Here is an 11,692-nt window from a genome sequence, read left to right as displayed (position 1 = left end):
CTCTCTCTCTCTCTCTCTCTCTCTGTCTCCCTCTCTCTCCCTCTCTCTAATCTCCCACTCTTTCTTCCCTCTTGTCCTCTTTCTCACCATCACACTTTCACTTGTGCAGGTCCATTTAAACGGTGGCCGCTCCTGTTTGATCCCTCTGACCCCGTGCTTGTCAGTGTTAATTGTATGGGTTTAATTACAAAAACACGTTTGAAAAGAAAGGGGTCAGAATTAAATCCTTCCTCTTCTCTTTGGGATTTAGTTCTGACACGACACTGACAGAAATGTCACCACAGACTATCTCCTACTTATTTTTTAATCTGTGGCTCCTAACATTTGAATGATGCATCTTTTTTCTTTTAACACGCATCCAAATCAAGAATATATCATAGAAGTTAAAAAAAATGTAACCATTACTTTCTTTTAGCAATTTGTTTTTAGCTTTTTTGATTTAATTACTATATAATAAAATACTCAGTGGTATGTGTATGTTACATTCTCTAGTCATTTTAAATAGTTTAGTAATTTTGGTTAATACATGGAAATGTATGGACATTTTAATGGAAATTAATACATTTAAATAAATAATATAAATATTTTTAATGCACTTTTTGAGATCTTTTAATAGAGACAGGTGTTTTCCTGTGTGCTGGGATCAAACATTTCTGTGGCCTGTGTGATTAGGAAAATACCAAGTATTCTGATTTGATCTGATAATTAATAAGAACTTATATTTCAAAACAAATCCTGCTACAAATTACAAGTCACTTCAACTGTAATTGAAGTGTTTGTACGGTATTTTTAAAATGTGAGTAGAGTAGGGCTTTATTCATCCCCCTTGGGGGAAACAAAATGTCTCTTTTTCGATTTATTGTCTTCATCTTCGTACAGCTCTAGAAAAATCACATTTGCTGTACATTAGCAGTTTACTTTAGAATTCTTTCCACCCAATTATTTACCTGCAAAATGTTAAAATTAATTTTAACAACAATGTAATTAAATGTCAAATATTTACAATTTATATTACAATCTGTACAATAACAGTATAATTTAGTAGGAAAAAAAAACAAACAACCAAACTTCGTGTCTGTAAAGCAGCTGTTAGAGTCGTGTTTGAATCAGTAGGATTTGTCCTCTGATTGACGAACTGTTGACAGCAGCATTGGTCCAGTATTTAGCAGGGTCTCGGGACCCCCACAGCTTAAGTGAATTTTATGGAGAGACCGGTGTGACGCTGGCACAACAAGAAGTCAAGTCAGGTTTTTTTCTTCTTCTTCTTTTCTTTTTTCAAAAGCTGATGCAAATGAAGGTATTTCATGTTGACATCTCACCGTCTGGGGTGTGAGAGTTGATCACTTTGTGCATGTGAAAAACAGCACTAGTGTGTGTGCGTGTGTGTGTGTGTGTGGTTTACACCCACCACTGTGTCTGGGAGCAGAGTAGAGAACATTAACAGACCTAATTTACAATGTATGGACTCTGCCGACTGGAACATTTGCAGTTATGAGACAGTTATGCGCTTGGTTAACAAAGCTTGGACTGAAGACAGGGCTGATGGTTGGTGTTGATCCTGTCTGCCACTAATTATGAGTTATTACCACCAGGTCATAGCAGAAAGTTGATAAAAAAATATAAAGGAATATATTAATGTTTTTTTTATATCTCACTTTTTTATTTTAAAGCCACATATTTACAGTTACAGTTTTTGTAATTTTCTGTTTTTAATAGGAATTTCTAGTTTTTTTTAATTAAAAAAGTTCTAATACTGAAATAAAATATGATTAATTTAAGAATAAACCTTTTACCTTTAGAAATACATAATAATTTTGTATATGTAAAACAACCCTTTTTAAAATAAAAAATAAAAACCTTTTTTCCCTTTAATATTTATACTTTAAAGTCCAGACCTATTGGTTTGACAGACTCTGCTGCCCCTAGTTGTGTCACTGGGAATTACAGTCCTATCACAATTGCTGCCTGCATGTTTTAAAGACTTGCTTTTCAAAAAAAGAAAAAAAAGAAGAAAATATTGAATGTTTGTTTTAACACTGCAAAACCAAAACCAAATTCTCTTCAGAATATTGATTTTCCTATAATTCCTCCTAAGCCAACATCTGCTCCTTCTAAACCCTAAATTAAAAACCACAAGTCCTGTCTCACATAAGTGATTTCAAATTTATCTCCTTTTCCAATGAAAGGATCAAAAATAAGAATGAATGAACTGCAGCTCTGCGGTTTAATTGCTTTTTCATGATCCAGCAATCCTGCAGGAAAATGCAGCGTAAAAAAGCCCAATTAGAGTCTTTTCACTTTGTGTTGGAGACAGCGGGGTTCAGGCTGATTGTCTTTCTCTGCTACTTCTCTGCTCCGCTCCAGAAGGTGATACTGGGTTGGACCCCTGTTAACCTCCAAGCCTTCTGTTAAATTTGGCAGAAAAAAAAAAACCACGGCGAGGCTCGAGGAAGAACAAAGACGCATCAGTTTCACCAGAGAAGGAGGGGAAAAAAACGAATGTTGAAAGAATGGATTGATTTGGTTTTAATGGAGGAGATCAGTCCGGTGCAGTAACAGCCACTGTTAAGAAGCAAGAAACTGCTTTTCTTATTAATACTGTTCCAAATGCCTGTGAAGTTCTTCAGCATGTTCTCTTTCTCCCTCTATACGGCAGATGCTCTACATTAATTGGTCTATGAAGGCCTGACCCGCGGTTCAGTGTGAGAGGTTCAGGAAGCATATTTGCTATTTGCTATAAGCTGGCATACATGATGCGTGCCCACGAGGGTCATATTTCACGGTTCCACTCGTTTCCTAACATTGAAGGTTCTTCAGGGAGCCCATATTTGGGAGGTAATGTTTTAACAGCAGGTAAGTCCTAAAGACCATTCTTCAGAGGCCTGCTCTCTCCCCTCATCCAGCCACCGCCATGACTGATGGGCCTGTCTTTTGTATGAATGTTTAGCGCAGTAGAAAGCCATATGCCACTGGCACTGACTACTGTCCACTGCCTCCTACTGGAGCAGTGGTGGAGGGAGGAGGAGAGGGTCAGAGGGGATGATGATGAGAGATAAAATTCAAAGAGGAAGAGAGTACAGAACCCAGGAGGTACTAATATTATATTAATATCCCTGCTAATTTTGCATCTTATGCACACAACATACTAACAGTTGTACACAGTTCGTTTGAGTCCCTAAAGTAAAGTAATGACCCATTTTAAAAACTTTTTTTTAAAATACTGTTACTAGTTCTAGGTGTAGTACCAGGAGTCGTACCAGGTGCCGCTAAATCTGCTAGTAACACACGTAAAAGTTTTTTTACTTTTGTTAAACACCATCTCTATCGGAACTAGCAGTCATCACACCTGGTACGCCTCCTGCACCATTGGCAGATGACTCATCCCCTGGCCTGATGTTGTCAAGGAAAATGAATTGTGAGGAATTTTACTGCTTGGTGAAACAAGGTCAGAAATAAAGGGGAGGGGGGGGAAATCTTATGAAAAACAAATATCTGTGAAATCATGATAGATTTGTGAATGTATTTTAATAGTATCGTTATATTAAAAAACAAGAATTTCCAATGAAAACATTGAAATGTTGTGGGTTATTTTTAGTTATGGTCACTTCCTCTCATTTTACTTCTGACAGATAAAATAACTGTAATTTTATGATTTTTTTTTTCTTTTTTGAAAAAATGCCGGAAAAATCAGTAAAACAATCAGGTAAAATTCTGTTAAATAAGAGATTTTTTTTACAGTGTGTGATCATGGTTGGTTTATCTAAATAACCTTTTTTCTATATATTTTTTACAGTGTGTGATCATGGTTGGTCTAAATAACCTTTTTTCTATATGTAATCTCTGCTTTTGTGATTTTACCTTTAAGGCTCAGAACTTATTGTGCAAGGTTTGAACATTATGTTGTGCACTAACACATGTCAGGGTTTTAGTTTGCTCACGTTCAGTGTATTTTGCCCATGTTGTGGCATCAGAGCCTGTGTGATAAATTGAAGCCTCAACATGAATTTTTAGTCTACAGTCAATACTGTAAATTGTCTGTGACTGTCCGTGAAGAAGATAAGTCATCGTTCATTAATTATCTACAATGTAAACCTATAATTCTCCCACTCGTAGATTTGTAAACATTTACAGAGGGACATTTTTTGACACGTTAATAAAAGAGAGTTGGTGGCGGGAGGTGCAATGGGAGAGTAGTTCAGAGCTGCTCCATCTGTCCCAAGCAGCCTCTCTCCCAGTGCTGCTGCCACCCCCTCATGAGAGAAGCACAGCTGTTACTGCAAAGCCCTACTGTCCAGAAAAAGGGGGCTCCTCACACTCCTCTCCACCATCCTCCCATCCATCCTTCCATCCATCCATCCATCCGTCCCTCTGTCCCAACAGCCCTCCACCTCTCTGCCTAAAAACACCCCCGCAAGAGGATGAAACGGAGCAGTGAGCCCAGCACAGCCCAGCTCAGCCACTGTGCAGTCAGCCTGCGCGTCTGCAATTTCAAACCTCTTTAGATCATTTTTCATGCTCACCAGAAATGAATAATGCACGCATTAACTGCTGCCAGTTAATAAATTTCCGTCTCACTGCACTATATTTTTCAATAAGGGGGACGAGCTGCTTCGTTTTGTTTTGCAAAACAGCCTCAGAGGGCTCCTGCTGCAAATTATCCCAGCCCCCCGCCACCTCCGCCCTTTCCCAGAGAGATTCTCTTGACTTTAGAAATGATAAAATGATCATAAATTGGCTCACGTTGTCACTGTTGCATGCAAATGTCAGAGAGTGGTATTTACCATTTGGTTATACCCGTCATCCTTCACAATGCTTTTTCTCGGCCTGATGATAATAATAATAATAACAATAATAATAATACACCAACAGCATTTTTCACTAGAGTGGATCCTCAACATTCAGCCCCCGGGCACCAGGGCAACACAGGAACAGAATCAATCTTGGGGAACTTCCAGTCTTTGTAAGGCAGCCAAATTGGCACAGTCAGTCCATTATATCAATTCAGCAAAGCCCTGGCTAGCATCTGGCCACACAGGACATTTTACAGCCATCTCTATCTATTAATCATTGACTGCGACATTTACAGACTCCAGAGAGAGAGAGAGAGGCTTGGATGCTCACTTCATGGAAAATATTCCCTGAAAGTGCCAGGGCATGTAGACACCACAGTCCCAACACCCAGTGACAGTAGCCCTGCTTAAAATGACACAGTGCATCCAGGTCAGACAGACAGGGTGGTGTCGGGGAAGCAGTGTGACAGGCGAGGGGGACCCCTCCGAAAACGCCACCTTGCCCTTGTGGTCTTACAGTGCTGTGATTCACTGGTAGTATCTGTTCTGAGGTCGTGTCATGTAATATGATCTAGATACGCAGGACGACATGGGCTCCCTCTCCGGGACGCGGATGGGTTGTCAGACAAGCTGCTCCTCTAATAAGGACTGCCATTCTAATGATCACTCAGTCGGCCTAACCCTTGACCCCTACTGTTAAAAGAAACAGAGGGAGGGGCAGCCCGGGATGGTGGGAAGGACACTGGGTTCAAATGTGCAGCATTTACATCAATTAGATGGGCCGAGACGGAGGTAGCCCATCAAAACCCATTAGGGTTGTTGTTGTTGGGGGTGGAGGAGGGAGGGGACAGTGAGGGCCCTATGGAGGCCCAGCAGACACATCACAGGATGAGCCTTGATCATATCCTGTCACATTGATGAGAGCACTGTCAACGCTACAGTCGGTTTGGGACGGTGTGTCTTCTTATGTGTGCACTTCACGCTTCAACGTCTGCTGTAGGAGATTCTGCAAAGCAATAAGAATTAGTATGTCTGGCAGCAGTGACCAGTGTGCACACATGCTAAGACATGTTTGAGGTTCAGTGGAAGCATAGAGTCAGTGCAGACATACAGTAGAGTCGAGGATAAGCTAAAAATAGAGATATTTACGAATATACAGGGAGGAGTGTGAATGGGTAAAAACGGAGACAGTGTCATACAAAGAAGTTTTACTGTTAAAAAGTAACTAAGTAACTTAAGTAACAAAGTAATTTACTCTAATTAAATTTTAATGACTTTTATGACTGTGCACCATCAAATGTTTTCAATCACCTGAAAAAAATTCTGAATCTGAAACTTTTCATCATTTCAGTGTCTCACAGTTATCTGTGAATGTTTAAGCCACCGCAGGTGGGATCATTTTGGAAGAACAGAAATAATCCAACGAGATCCTGAAGTGAATCTTTGATGTCGTCGTTGTGCTCTGTTGCCTCTGTGTTACAACAATAGATACGGCACAGTTCAACCTACCAAAATATCGTAGTTTTTCACTCTACAATTGCTCGTGCAACGTCTGTCTTCCGACTGCTGCCTCATTTAACGTCTGCGGAAATTTCCATGTAGCAGCTTAAAAAAAAAGAAAAACGCCCCGTGTTTCTCTGTTTTGTTGGTAGGAAACGGGGGAGTTTTACTGCTTATCAGATGCAAAATAGCACACCTGCTGTTCCAAAACACCCTCATCGGGTTCAAATTAGTGCTCCCCTGCTTTCTTCTTCGTCTGTTGAATATTCCGCCGCAACAAAAGGATCACAATGTTTTCCGTAACAAGTTGTGAGGCAATCAAAACAAAATGCCTGTTTTAATTTAGGATTCTTCTTTTTTTCTTTTTTTTTTTTGAGTGGTTTTGGCTGCGAACAATCAGACACGATTCTTCTGAAGTCATTGATTATACTGATCAAAAAACTCATCAGTGCGATTAATGGAACACAAAAAAAAGCCCCCCCACCTGGGGGTTTTATTCCATTTCCACTGTGCTGCTGCATCCATGCAGGTAAAAGGTATACAGTCAGGGGAAAATACAGCCCACTAAACAAGGGGAAGGACTTCACAAGGTGGTCGCAGCCCATCTTTTATTAATGTCACTCTGTAAGACAGCAGGTTTTTGTCAGTCAGAATGGATAATGGAGATGTTGGCAGGGCCGCTGAATCCGTGCCTTTAATACTTTAATACATATTTTATGATAATGAAAAGAATGATTATGATAAAAGTAGAGCCCCTCCATACTCAAGCCCCCACCCCTCCAGCCACCCACTGATGTGGCAGCACAGCTGTGCGGCTGCTCGACAGTCAGCTGCAGAGCCTGGATCCATAAGTGCATAAAGTGAATATCTGATGGTGTAGCAGCCTTTTACCTACGCCGCCATCTCCGTGTGACGGAAAATAATATAAGGGAACAGCTTTCACTGTTGAATGTCATGATGAGGAACAGTTTTACATCTTTCATTGTCTGCATTTGCCTTTTAACACCGAGCCCTCTCACCATTCTGACCTGAACATGGCTGTTGTTCAAACTGGGTTAATGTTATGACCGAACGATGGCAGAGGATCAAGGACAAATGCATTTTTACCTTTTCAAATTTGGACTTTTTTCCTCTTGAAGATACTTAAAAAAGAAAAAGTCTCAAAATGTTTTTACTTACGAGATCAAAAATAACAATTTTCTGCTTACGTTTGTTTAAATTTAATATGCGTACAATAGTTAGAAATCAGTTTTTTATTAGAAACTTTATATCACAATTATATTTACCCTTACGTGCTAATATTTATTTTTTATTTCTTAGGTAAAATTCAGTGTTTGAGACTTTTCTTCTAAGTAGGAGATGAAAGTATTTTCTTCATAATCTGTCAATTTTTTTTTCAAAGTTTTTTTTAAAACCATTTGTATTATATTTGCTTATTTGCTTATGTATCAAATGATATAAACACACAAAAAACCTGGCCTGTTCTACAATTTTTTTAAAATGTGTGATAAGATCTCAGTTCCAAAAATCTTGAATTTTTGGGGATTTTGTTGTGTCTCGGGTTTTACACGGTTGTTTTTTTTTTTTAATTCTGGAAGATTTTTTCATGTAATTTAATGTGTAATCTAAAAGTTTTTTCTTTTTTATCCTGACCTATTTGACCTAAAACGTCCAGATTTTTTGTTTTCTTCTCTCAGAATTTCAAAGTCAAAGAAAATTCTTTATTTTCACCCAAAGATTTAAACTTAATATAACAGTTTTCTCCAATAACTTTTTTTATTTCTGTGTTTATATACAGAATTAATGCTTTTGTAATAAATATTATCAGAAAGTTAAATTAAAATATCGACTACCAGCTAAAACTTGTCAAACAGAGAAGTCAGAACTTTTAAAACACTGTTGCACGTGTCTGGAACCCTCTTATCTACCACACTAAAGCTGTTTGTTTTCTTTTAGGAACATCTGCCGCCGAGCCTTACATCAAAGCAGCAAAAATAAAAAATGAAGCAGTGTAATGAGGAAATCTTATTGTGTGATATTAGCTGCATATTCGGGAGGAGGTTCCGTATGGATGACACTGATGGTTGCATGTGTGTGCTGCACCCCACAGCGTGTGTATCAGTAACATCTCAAGAGCATCAAAGCCTGGACTGGTGTATTGTACTGTATGGATAAACAAACTGAGCGGCCCATAAAGCAAGGCCATACCAACCCGCCACAGCTTCAAAAGTTTCCTGCAAGCTGTAGGAAGCAGGTGAAAAAATAGAAGTGCAATGACCTCTGACCTTGGGTGCACACTTGTTGACTGATGTTTCACACTGGGGTCGCCTTGTCCCTCGGCTGCGTTTTTCAAGAGAAGCCTGACTATGTGTGTGTGTGTGTGTGGGTGGGTGTGCATGTGCGTGTGCGTGTTCATGTGCACGTGCGTGAATAGTCCCCAGGGAGATCATCTACATGTCCCTTTGAAGGGTTTGTGCTATGGAGCTGTTTTCATACAGCACCAGCTCTGGGTTTCCTGTCTCCGCTGACCCCACATCTCTTCTCGGACACTTCAGAAAACCTGTTTACCTCAAACACCTTTCTCCCATTAACCAAAAAGGCTACAAGGGTAAAAAGAGGCAGGAGTGGGTTTGAACCTGGAGGTGCCACACTGATGAAGGACAACAAAATGTATATAATCAATTCTGTCTTCACATCTTCACATGCTACAAACAAAACTGGATTTTACTGACAACTCTATATCTGTGAGAACAATTTTGAAATTCTGGTTACGTTTGTAAACTTAAGCCTAACTAAATAATGAATTATGATTAATTTAATTAATATTCATTGAATAATCAATAAAATAATTTAATTATTATGATTACTTGATTAATAACAATTAATCATGCTTTGTTTGAAATACATCAACATCCTTAAATAACAAATAAAAAATCAGTACATTGCTGGAACAAAGAGAACAATAACAGCAGGTAGACTGATTTTTTTTTTATTTGTGACTAAAACTAATGAAGGAATTATTAACATGGAAAAATGTAAAGAAAAAGCTTTAAAAATGTTTAGTCATTATTGTGCATCTTGATGATGGCTTGTAGACCATGATGAAATCTGCTTTCAGAAAATCTTTGGAGCTCTTTTTCTCAACAATAAAAGTCAGTGTTGGAGATTGGGTTGATTCCAAGGGTCACTGACTAATAGGGGCCCCAAAAATATTAGAATATTATTAAAACATATATCATAGTAAATAACATAATATATATTATGTAATATCCTTCCACGGGTTACAGAATTCCGGGCAGCACCCTTGGTCTCCCACAGTCTATTTGAAGCATATGTCAGTTATCTTGTCAGGTGTAGACTTACTTATTTTTTGTGCACAATTGGTCATATCACAATCCAGACTTATGACCTGAAACTGAAGCTTCCACAAAGCATGCTGGGTATAAAGATGGTGTTTTCATTTCGATATGCGTCAGTGAAACTAAAATGTTTTCACAGTGTGTATAAATTACTACATCAACTGTGTACAAAAGAAACAATAGGTCAGTTGACTGTAAAAATATAGAAAATTCAGTGAGCCTTTTTTTTGGGCTATTCATTAACATGTGTTAAAAAATAGATTTGATTAAATTAGAAATGGCTTTTGATCAATGAAATACATACCGAAAAAGTATATTTTTTGCTATGTGTCTAAAGGCAGATGAGTGCATTTTTGTACATCTGTGAGAAACCTTTATTTTTTCAGGAATTTATTAGTATAGTATTTTACTAAAAATTAATTATGAAAAGCGAATTATTTGTCATTGTAACGCAGCACACACAACGAAATATGACTTCTGCTTTTAACCCATTAGCAAAGTAAGCAAAGTAAGGGCAGTTTGTGCTATGCACCTTCCTGGTAACATAGTAAGCTGTTGGACTCGACCCTGAAGCCTTCCGAACCCAAATCCGCCTCCTTAACCACCAACCTATTTCAAGTTTTTCGGAGAAAACCCATGAGCGTTTACCATGCTCCACCAGCTGCGCGCGCAGCCGCCTTGCGTTTATAGTCACGGCCATGCGGCGCGCGACCGCCCTAAGACTGACCGAGAGCTAGTTGAGTGAGCTGACGAGCCTGGGTATGAAACGTGATGTAAACTTTACAAATTAATGATTAGGTTTCGCGTAGTATATTGATAAATCTCTTGTTTATCAGGGGAGAGTCTTGTGAGTCGTTATGAGAGCAAGAGAGGAGCTACTTCAGCCTTATAAGCCTCTGTTGAACGCAGGTAAGAGCATTACTACATGCTAAAACGCTAGGCCTCGTTGCTAGCTTGTTATGTGAAAATGCTTTTTATTGAGACACTTTTATTAAACCAATCGTAGTTATGGGATGTGTCCTAAAGTTTGAACCCACTGAGATATTTTTACATCATTGTGAACCGTGAGAACGGACATTGAGAAGATGAGAAAATTAGCACAAAGCTAACGCTAATCGCGAGTAGCGTGACTAAGTTCAAGTCCGTATAAAGTATGTGTAGCTGATTAAACTACCATGCCACTACTATATTTAAAGAGGGAGACGGTTGGAATAAGATGTCAGTTTGTCATAAATGTTGTTTTCTGATAAATGAGATACACATTGTCTTTTATTGCTCTGAAGTTGTTTAAATATTTATGTTGGTCAAAAAGAGCGTTTTAATGCTGTTCATTTACAGTCAAAGTGATAACATAGCGATTAAAAGTTAATAACATTTAAAAATGTAAATAGTGCTACATGAAGACAAATACTAAGTTAAAGGTAAAAATATTTATATTGTACTGTAAATGTAGACATACTCATTTGAAGTGATTTAAATACTGTAATTCCTGCATTTGGGTTTATATATGGTAGATGTTTAGAGTGAAAAGTGGAAGTCGAATGATGTCATGCGGTTGAATAGAGAGTAATGGTTGTGTTTCTGCACTCTTTGTGTAGATTATTTTTTTATTGCCAAAATCAGGAATTGATTCAGATTCCGAACTCGTGGAGGTTTGTTGGCGAGCAAGGAAGAATGGGTGCGGAACGGAACAGTGCAAGATGTGGCCTGCCTTGGGATCCACTTTGAAGACACGCCAGAGATAATCCCACTTCACTTGTGACATAGATGAGAAGGTAATAAAAAAATCTAGATACCACAAGTATTTTGGAATGAGGAACTTATTAGTATGGTATTTTAGGAGTAAAATATTTTTAGTGTTTTTTTTAGGTGTTTGAAAATTCTGAAAAATAAGTTTCTCAAAAATGACAAAAAAATACACCCACTTGCCTTAAAATACTTAGCTATTTTTGTGGTTAAAATGCAAAAACAAATATACTTTTTTGGTACACCAAACTTCACAGTAAAATACTATAAAAATAAGTTCCTGAACAAATCTCCGAA

General features: G+C 38.2%; 1 long non-coding RNA gene across 1 annotated transcript; it reads left to right on the top strand.

The window, feature by feature from the left end:
- Nucleotides 1-10,279: 10,279 nt before the first annotated feature.
- Nucleotides 10,280-11,501, top strand: LOC103391915 (uncharacterized). Its single transcript, XR_522842.3, has 3 exons — nucleotides 10,280-10,408; nucleotides 10,486-10,558; nucleotides 11,248-11,501. It is a non-coding gene; the product is annotated as an uncharacterized LOC103391915 (long non-coding RNA).
- Nucleotides 11,502-11,692: the final 191 nt, after the last annotated feature.

Source organism: Cynoglossus semilaevis, chromosome 16 (assembly GCF_000523025.1).
Source record: "Cynoglossus semilaevis isolate Cse_v1.0 chromosome 16, Cse_v1.0, whole genome shotgun sequence".
In the NCBI taxonomy this organism is placed as follows: domain Eukaryota; kingdom Metazoa; phylum Chordata; class Actinopteri; order Pleuronectiformes; family Cynoglossidae; genus Cynoglossus; species Cynoglossus semilaevis.
Note: the sequence above shows the minus strand (reverse complement) of the source record. Positions and strands in the feature narration are given on the sequence as shown.